Source organism: Arachis hypogaea, chromosome 13, assembly GCF_003086295.3.
Source record: "Arachis hypogaea cultivar Tifrunner chromosome 13, arahy.Tifrunner.gnm2.J5K5, whole genome shotgun sequence".
Lineage (NCBI taxonomy): Eukaryota > Viridiplantae > Streptophyta > Magnoliopsida > Fabales > Fabaceae > Arachis > Arachis hypogaea.
In genome coordinates, this window is record NC_092048.1 from 95,295,258 (window position 1) to 95,305,913 (window position 10,656).

Here is a 10,656-nt window from a genome sequence, read left to right on the forward strand (position 1 = left end):
CCAAATTTCTCATGGAAGGATCAACAAAAGCCTCAACAAGGCTTTAATAATGGTGGAAGAAATAGATTTAGCAATAGCAAGCCTTTTCCATCATCCACTCAGCAACAGACAGAGAATTCTGAGCAGAATCCATCTAGCTTAGCAAATATAGTCTCTGATCTATCTAAGGCCACTGTGAGTTTCATGAATGAAACAAGGTCCTCCATTAGAAATTTGGAGGCACAAGTGGGCCAGCTGAGTAAAAGAGTCACTGAAACTCCTCCTAGTACTCTCCCAAGCAATACAAAAGAGAATCCAAAGAGAGAGTGCAAGGCCATTGATTTGACCATCATGGCCGAACCTACAAGGGAAGAGGAGGACGTGAATCCTAGTGAGGAAGACCTCCTGGGACGTCCAGTGACCAATAATGAGTTCCCCTTTGAGGAACCAAAGGAATCTGAGGCTCATCTAGAGACCATAGAGATTCTATTGAACCTCCTTCTGCCCTTCATGAGCTCTGATGAGTATTCTTCCTCTGAAGAGGATGAAGAATTTACTGAAGAGCACGTTGCTAAGTACCTTGGTGCAATCATGAAGATGAATCTCCCTTGCTCACCAATGAACTGAATGCATTGGAATGGCAGAAATTACCTCAAAAGAAACAGGATACTGGAAAATTCTTAATACCCTGTACCATAGGCACCATGACCTTTGAGAAGGCTCTGTGTGACCTGGGGTCAGGAATAAACTTAATGCCACTCTCTGTAATGGAGAAAATTGGGATCTTTGAGGTGCAAGTTGCTAGAATCTCATTAGAGATGGCAGACAACTCAAGAAAACAGGCTTATGGACAAGTAGAGGACGTGTTAGTAAAGGTTGGAGGCCTTTACATCCCTGCTAATTTCATAATCCTAGACACTGGGAAGGATGAGGATGAATCCATCATCCTTGGAAGACCCTTCCTAGCCACAGCAAGAGCTGTGATTGATGTGGACAGAGGAGAGTTGGTCCTTCAACTGAATGAGGACAACCTTGTATTTAAAACTCAACGATCTCCTTCTGTAACCATGGAGAGGAAGCATGAAAAGCTTCTCTCACTGCAGAGTCAACCAAAGCCCCCACAGTCAAACTCTAAGTTTGGTGTTGGGAGGCCACAACCAAACTCTAAGTTTGGTGCTGAACCCCCACATTCAAACTCTAAGTTTGGTGTTGGGAGGTCCCAACAATGCTTTGAACATCTGTGAGGCTCCATGAGAGCTCATTGTCAAGCTATTGACATTAAAAAAGTGCTTGTTGGGAGGCAACCCAATGTTATTTAATTATATCTATTTTATTTTCCTTATGTTATTTCGTGTTTTATTAGGTTGATGATCATGTGCAGTCACAAAAACTACTGAAAAATCAAAAAATAGAATGAAAAACAGCATTGAAAATAGCACACCCTGGAGGAGAGCAGTCTGGCGTTTAAACGCCAGAAACAAGCATCTGTTTGGCGTTTAACGCCAGAAACTGGCACCAAGCTGGCGTTTAACGCTGGAAACAAGCAGCAGTCTGGCGTTAAACGCCAGGATTGCACAGCAAGGACGTTTTACACGCCTAATTGGAGCAGGGATGTTAAGTCCTTGACCCCACTTGATCTGTAGACCCCACAGGATCCCCACCACTTCTTCTCTCCTCTTCACTCCTTTTCATAATTCTCTTCCCCAAATACCCTTCACCAATCACCTCAATCACTCTTTCCCATCACCTCTTCACCACTCACATCCATCTTCTCTTCCCCATAAACCCCACCTACCTTCAAAATTCAAACTATTTTCCCTCCCAAACCCAACCCTAATGGCCGAACCCTAACTCCCATCCCACCCCTATATAAACCCCTCTATCCTTCTTCTTTTTCACACAACACAACCCTTTCTTCTTCCCTTGGCCGAATACACACCCCTCTCCCTCTCCTCCATTCTTCTTCTTCTTCTACTACTTTCTTTCTTCTTTTGCTCGGGGACAAGCAAACATTATAAGTTTAGTGTGGTAAAAGCATAGCTTTTTATTTTTCCATAACCATATATGGCACCTAAGGCCAGAGAAACCTTTAGAAAGAGGAAAGGGAAGGCAATTGCTTCCACCTCTGAGTCATGGGAGATGGAGAGATTCATCTCAAAGGTCCATCAAGACCACTTCTATGAAGTTGTGGCCAAGAAGAAAGTGATCCCTGAGGTTCCTTTCAAGCTCAAAAAGAATGAGTATCCGGAGATCCGACATGAGATTCGAAGAAGAGGTTGGGAAGTTCTCACCAACCCCATTCAACAAGTCGGGATCTTAATGGTTCAAGAGTTCTATGCAAACACATGGATCACTAGAAACCATGATCAAAGTGTGAACCCGAATCCGAAGCATTGGCTTACCATGGTTCGGGGGAAATACTTAGATTTCTGTCCGAAAAATGTAAGGCTGGTGTTTAACTTGCCAATGATGGAAGAGAACACACGCCCCTACACAAGAAGGGTCAACTTTGATCAAAGGTTGGACCAAGTCCTCATAGACATATGTGAGGAAGGAGCTCAATAGAAAATTGACTCAAGAGGCAAGCCGGTTCAACTAAGAAGGCATGACCTCAAACCAGTGGCTAGGGGATGGCTAGAGTTCATTCAACGCTCAATCATTCCTACTAGTAACCGGTCTGAAGTTACTATAGGCCGGGCCATCATGATCCATAGTATCATGATTGGAGAGGAGGTGGAAGACAATTCCTCCACTTGGGCAAGGTTAGCCTTTCCTCACCTCATTTGTCACCTATGCAATTCGGCTGGAATTGACATAGAGGGAGACATCCTCATTGAAGAGGATAAGCCCATCACTAAGAAAAGAATGGAACAAATAAAAGATCATGGACCTCAACAAGAGCATGAGGAAATTCCCCACCATGAAATCCCTGAGATGCCTCAAGGGATGCACTTTCCTCCACAAAACTATTGGGAGCAAATCAACACCTCCCTAGGAGAATTAAGTTCCAACATGGGACAACTAAGGGTGGAACACCAAGAGCACTCCATCATTCTCCATGAGATTAGAGAAGATCAAAGAGCTATGAGGGAGGAGCAACAAAGGCGAGGAAGAGACATACAGAAGCCCAAAAGCACCATTGGTTCTTCAAGAAGAGGAAGACACCACCCTCACTAAGGTGGACTCATTCCTTAATCTCCTTGTCTATTTATTTTACTGTTTTTTTATTTTTGAGGTTTATGTTTTATTTATGTTTGTGTCTTTACTATATGATCACTAGTGTCTAAGTGTCTATGCCTTAAAGTTATGAATGTCCTATGAATCCATCACCTTTCTTAAATGAAAAATGTTCTAAAAACAAAAGAACAAGAAGTACATGATTTTGAATTCATCCTTGAAATTAGTTTAATTATTTTGATGTGGTGATAATACTTTTTGTTTTCTGAATGAATGCTTGAACAGTGCATATGTTTTTTGATATTGTTGTTCATGAATGTTAAATATGTTGGCTCTTGAAAGAATGATGAAAAGGAGAAATGTTATTTGATAATTTGAAAAATCATAAAAATGATTCTTGAAGCAAGAACAAGCAGTGAATACAAAAGCTTGCAGAAAAAAAAGAGAAAAAAAAAATAGCGAAAAAAAAGAAAGAAAAAAAAAAAGCAAGCAGAAAAAGCCAAAAGCTCTTTAAACCAAAAGGCAAGAGAAAAAAGCCAATAGCCCTTAAAACCAAAAGGCAAGGGTAATAAAAAGGATCCAAGGCTTTGAGCATCAGTGGATAGGAGGGCCTAAAGGAATAAAATCCTGGCCTAAGCGGCTAAACCAAGCTGTCCCTAACCATGTGCTTGTGGCGTGAAGGTGTCAAGTGAAAACTTGAGATTGAGCGGTTAAAGTCGAGGTCCAAAGCAAAAAAATAGTGTGCTTAAGAACCCTGGACACCTCTAATTGGGGACTTTAGCAAAGCTGAGTCACAATCTGAAAAAGTTTCACCCAGTTATGTGTCTGTGGCATTTATGTATCCGGTGGTAATACTGGGAAACAAAGTGCTTAGGGCCACAACCAAGACTCATAAAGTAGCTGTGTTCAAGAATCAACATACTGTACTAGGAGAATCAATAACACTATCTGAATTCTGAGTTCCTATAGATGCCAATCATTCTGAACTTCAATGGATAAAGTGAGATGCCAAAACTATTCAAGAGGCAAAAAGCTACTAGTCCCGCTCATCTGATTGGAGCTAAGTTTCATTGATATTTTGGAGTTTATAGTATATTCTCTTCTTTTTATCCTATTTTATTTTCAGTTGCTTGGGGACAAGCAACAATTTAAGTTTGGTGTTGTGATGAGCGGATAATTTATACGCTTTTTGGCATTGTTTTTACATAGTTTTCAGTATGATTTAGTTAGTTTTTAGTATATTTTTATTAGTTTTTAAATAAAAAATCACATTTCTGGACTTTACTATGAATTTGCGTATTTTTCTGTGATTTCAGGTAATTTTTAGCTGAAATTGAGGGACTTAAGCAAAAATCAGATTCAGAGGTTGAAGAAGGACTGCAGATGCTGTTGGATTCTGACCTTCCTGCACTCAAAGTGGATTTTCTGGAGCTACAGAACTCCAAATGGCGCGCCCTTAATTGCGTTGGAAAGTAGACATTCAGGGCTTTCCAGCAATATATAATAGTCTATACTTTGTCCGAGTTTAGATGACGCAAATTGGCGTTCAACGCCAGATCCATGCTTCATTCTGGAGTTAAACGCCAGAAACAGGTTGCAAAGTGGAGTTAAACGCGAAAAACAGGTTACAAACTGGCGTTCAACTCCAAGAGAAGCCTCTACACGTGTAAAACTCAATGCTCAGCCCAAGCACACACCAAGTGGGTCCCAGAAGTGGATTTCTGTGTCATTTACTCATTTCTGTAAACCCTAGTAACTAGTTTAGTATAAATAGGACTTTTTACTATTGTATTTACATCTTCGGATCATCTTTTAATCATGTTTTGATGATTGAACCCTCTTTGGGAGGCTGGCCATTCGGCCATGCCTGGACCTTGTTCTTATGTATTTTCAACGGTAGAGTTTCTACACACCATAGATTAAGGTGTGGAGCTCTGCTGTTCCTCATGAATTAATACAAAGTACTATTGTTTTTCTATTCAATTCAAGCTTATTCCGATTCTAAGATATTCATTCACACCTCAATATGAATGTGATGATCGTGACTGTCATCATCATTCCCAACCTATGAACGCGTGCCTGACAACCACTTCCGTTCTACCTTAGATTGAATGAGTATCTCTGGGATTCCTGAATCAGAGTCTTTGTGGTATAAGTTAGAATCCATGGACGGCAATTCTTGAGATTCGGAAAGTCTAAACCTTCTCTGTGGTATTCCGAGTAGGATCTGGGAAGGGATGGCTGCGACGAGCTTCAAACTCGCGAGTGCTGGGCGTAGTGACAGACGCAAAAGGATCAATGGATCCTATTCCAGTATGATCGAGAACCGACAGATGATTAGCCATGCAGTGACAGCGCATTGGACCATTTTCACTGAGAGGATAGGATGTAGCCATTGACAACGGTGATGCCTAACATACAGCTTGCCATAGAAAGGAGTATGAATGATTGGATGAAGACAATAGGAAAGCAGAGGTTCAGGAGGAATGAACGCATCTCTATACGCTTATTTGAAATTCTCACCAATGAATTACATAAGTATCACTATCTTTATTTTATGTTTTATTTATATTTTAATTATCAATTCACCATAATCAATTAAATCCGTCTGACTGAGATTTACAAGATGACCATAGCTTGCTTCAAGCCGACAATCTCCGTGGGATCGACCCTTACTCACGTAAGGTTTATTACTTGGACGACCCAGTGCACTTGCTGGTTAGTTGTGCGAAGTTGTGACAAAGAACTAAGATTATGAACGTGCGTATTAAGTTTTCAGCGCCGTTACCAAGGAATGAACCGTCACGATTTCCGCGCACCAGTTTACAAGAAAGAAAATGCCATGTATTTTAAGTCTTCATTTCAACATAAATAAAAGTATAGGTTGTCTCCATAAGAGTTACTGTGAGTTGTACAAAAACAATAAGAGAGACCAAGGCCAAGAAAGATCATCAAACAAACTAAGAAATAAGAAATTAAGTGTAGAACCTTGGATGAACCAAAAAGAAAATGAGTCATGAAGAGCAACTAGTCCTAGAAGGTATAACAAGAGAAGGTTAAGGGGTGTTCCTTGAATATCCATAGAACCAAGAGGTAGTAAGCAATAAAGGCCCAAGGCTCTGAGCATCAACTACTGGGATGGAAAAAGAAACATTAAAAAGCTCAAAAAGAATTAAAGACCCTAGTAGATGCTTGTGGTGAAGATGTGTCAAGAAGAGACCTGGGCAAGTAAATTCTTAGGGGTGTTTCAACACCTAGTACCCTAAAACCAACTGGTTTGGGAGTGCTAATTGAAAGCCAAATTAAAGGTTTGTCTTGAGACAAAACACTTAGAGTCGTGGTCAAGAAAGCAAAATAACCCTTGCTACTTCAAGGTGACAATCAATAGAAAGGACCCCTAAAGCCTGTACCTGAAAGAACCCTCAAGGATCTAAGAGTTTTTTATGACATTAAAATATTCACACATGTGTTGAACACTTAGTTTTACCCTTAGTTGTATTGCAATCATTCAAAGCCAAGGCCTCAAGTTATAAAGGCTTACTCACATTGATTTGCTTGGGACAAGCAAAGCTTAAGTTTGGTGTTGTGATGACTTGCATCATCTACCCTTTTTTCTTGCATAAAGAAGACCATAAAAGAGCATAAATCTCATTTGAGCAGTACAATTCATGCATTATTTGATGAATATTATGGTACACTACTTTGAGATGAGTTGTGCTGAATTTCAGGTGAAAAAGGCATCAAAAATGGGTAGAAGACAACAAGAAGCTAGGCGTGTGAAACTGGTGTGCCACTTGGGAGCAAACGCCACAAAAATGCACTGCCGTGGCACGCCAGGAGCTAGGCGTGGCACACCAGTACTAAATTCCAGAGGGGAAGTCCAAGCATGCATGTGGGCGTGGCACGCCAGGGACTGGGCGTGGCACGCTAGTACAAAGTTCCAGAGAGCAACAATGGAGGACACAAAAGGGGCGTGGCATGCCAGGTTGGGCGTGGTTCGCCTAACCCATTAGCTACTCTGGGCGTGCCACTTGAGCAAAGGGGCGTGGCACGCCAACTCACCATTTCAAGAAGAACCTCCACTATGGCTGATAAACCACTATTTTATGGTTTATATTATGTTTAATTGTGTGGTTTTATCATGATCCTTACCCACTTATTCATTAAATTAGCATGCATTTAGATTTCCTTCCTGAATTTATTACATGTTTGAAAACTGCTTCCTAGAGACTTTAATTATTTATTTTTAATTCTCCTTTATTCCATTGGATGCCGTGATCTGTGTGTTAAGTGTTTCAGACTTTATAGGGCATGAATGAGTTGGAGATTGGAAAGGAAGCTAGCAAAAATGGAAGGAACACAAGAATTTGAGGAGATAACCAATGAAAAGTGACACGGTCGCATGGCTCACGCGACCGCACGAAGGAGAGCAAATCACAGTGACGCGGCCGCACGGCTTGCGCGGCCGAGCGGATTGGAAAGCGCAAGCGACGCGGTAGCGTGGACGACGCGAACGCGTGGAGAGGAAAAAGCGCAAGCGACGCGTCCGCATGGACGATGCGATCGCGTGACATGTGCGATCTGCATAATCTGCAGAATTCGCTGGGGGCGATTTTGGACCTTATTTCGGCCCAGTTTTCGGCCCGGAACAGCAGACTAGAGTCAAAGAATATGCAGAAACAATGGAGACATTCATTCAGTAGTTGGAGATCTAGTTTTTCACTCTCTTAGGTTTTTCTCTCTAGGTTTTTAGGATTCTAATTTTGAATTGATCTGAGCATTGGAACATTGACAAGAGTTATTTCCCTCATCAAGACTTCGTCATTCTAGTTCGTTTTCTTAACTTGGTTTCATTCTTCCATGTTCTTTGCTTTGTTCAATTTTGTATTTGAATGCTTTTATGATTAATTAATGCAAGGATTATTTCTTTTTAATTCAATTTCAATTCTAATAATCATGTCTTCTTTTAATTCCCTTTCATGTGCTATGGATTCTTTATTTACAATGCGTGAGTAGTTTCCTTACTTGATGGGGAGTTGATTAAAAGGAACTCTTGGGTTGGAAGGATTGAAAGAAAATTCGTAATTGGGTTGAATGTTGGATTGCTATCCTGTCACCGACGCCAATCCCTTTGAACTGGGGTTGCAACTTGTGAACAGATCTGGCATTCCAACTTGTTTGACTTTCCCTTACCTAGTAAAGGATAACCAAACTGAATAACCATTAATTATAAATTAATCTTACAATCGCACCATCAATAGTAGAAATTCCAACCAATCAACTCCCAGTCAAGGTTTTTATTCATATTATTTAAATTTCCTCAATTTACATCCCAATTTACTTAGCTCAACTTCTTGGAACATCTGATTAATAAGATAGCACACTTTTCTGCAACTTGTTGGGAGACGACCTGGGACTTAAAACTCCCAGTAATTTTAATTGAAATTCTCTGTGACATACTTTTAAATTGATAGGCAGATTTTCGGTGAGTTAAGAACTATACTTGTAACGTAACCATTTTAATAATTTTTAATTCACCAGCTTCTGCCCCCCATCAATTTTTGGCGCCGTTGCCGGGGAGTTGCAATAGAGTGTTAATTTTATTAATTAGAATTTATTTATTTGCATTTTATTTAATTTTGCTACTATGAGCTGCATGTTTCTTCCGTCAAATGACGCGTTCACTTCCTGATTCGTGCTTGCTAATATTTGATCCTGAAATTGAAAGGACTATTTCACGAATAAGGCGAGAACAACGTAGGTTAGCCTGCTCTGAGGGCGGATCTGAAAGTGAATCTGAGGAAGAAACCAGCCCCCATTCTACTGATTCGATTGTTTTACGTGCAGAAAACATGGCAGCTAGACGAGTTACCATTAAGGAGGAAGGAGCTCCTGATTTTACAATGCAACCGTTTCAAGCGCATCATCCAGCGGTAGCTACAGATTTTTAAATAAAGACCGCACTGTTAAATTTGATGCCCAAGTTTCATGGCCTACCTGCTCAAGAGCCTATCAAGCACTTGAGAGATTTCCAGGCAGCCTGTTCTACTGTCAGGCGTGATGGCACTGATGAAACTTCATTTCTGCTGAAAGCTTTTCCGTTCTCTCTTGAGGGAAAAGCAAGAGAGTGGTACTACACTCAACCTATAGCAAATGTATCCAACTGGGATACACTCAGAAAGGAGTTTCTAGAGAAATTCTTTCCATCTGAAGTTACTGATAAACTGAGGAAGGATATCTCTACAATTGTTCAGGATGACAATGAGACTCTCTTTGAATACTGGGAGCGCTTCAATAATCTTCTGGAAGCATGCCCCCACCACATGATTGACAAGATCGTGCTACTCAGCTATATCACACAAGGTATGAGGCCCCAAGATAAGACCACATTGGAAAGTACCAGCAATGGGTCTATGAAGAAGTACAAGACCACTGATGAAGCTTGGCAATTGATCAGTGATTTAGCTGAATCTACTCGGAACCACAGACAGAAGCAAGGCCGTTCAAAAGCCGTTGCAGAAGTATCTTCTGGCAGAGAAACTGCTGCTCTAACTCAAAGCATCTGTGAGATGACCAACCTGCTGAAGCAAATGCAGTTGAATCAACAAGCTCAGCAAACTCAACCGCAGCAAAACCAACAACTAGTTCCACAAAGAATTTGCAGAATTTGTGCTGATTACAGCCATTACACTGATGAATGCCCGCAGCTCCAACAAGAAGACAACATGGTGGCATCCACTCACAACTTCTATGACCGCCCCAACCAAGGGTACAATCAAAGTGGAAATAATAACCATGGATGGCAGGACAATTCAAACCAAAATTGGAGGGACAACAATAACAGGGGAGGTAGAGATAATCAGAGAAATTAGAGGTGGAATAATAACAACAACAGGTAGCAAAATCAACCTTACCGAGCACCTCACCTGAGGCAAAACCAAGGACCACCGAACAATCAGCAACAAACCTCTCAATTTACTCATCCTTCTGTATCTTCTAATGAAGATTTATTACAAGCTTTTGAGAAAAGACAACTGGCCATGGAAAGTACCATTGTGAACAGTATTAACGCCAGTCTGAATGGTCTCACCTCTACTCTGCAAGCTTTTATGACACAGCTTGGTTCAGCACAAAATTCCAGTAACCAACCTTTAAGCACCACTGGAATCCCCTCTCAACCATTACCCAATCCAAAGGGAGGCATTAATGCCATCACCCTGAGGTCCGGAACCACACTGCAGGAGAGGAATCAGGAGGAACCAAGCTCACCAGAATACGCCTCAACTGAAGAGGTGGTAGAAATCGAAGATGTTGAAGAGGAAGAGGATATACAGGACATAGCTGAAGAAGAGATAGCTCAACCACAGAAAGAAGCACAAAAAGGCGCAGGCACCACAGAAAACACTACTCCCATTCCATTTCCACAACTTGCAAGGAAGCCCAGGAAGCAGCTGGAACCTGATCCTAAAATGGTAGAAATATTCAAAAAGGTTGAGGTAA

General features: G+C 41.1%; 1 non-coding gene across 1 annotated transcript; it reads right to left on the reverse strand.

The window, feature by feature from the left end:
* Window positions 1–9,377: 9,377 nt before the first annotated feature.
* On the reverse strand, window positions 9,378–9,485 carry LOC112739230 (small nucleolar RNA R71). The gene has a single exon (XR_003170167.1). It is a non-coding gene; the product is annotated as a small nucleolar RNA R71 (small nucleolar RNA).
* Window positions 9,486–10,656: the final 1,171 nt, after the last annotated feature.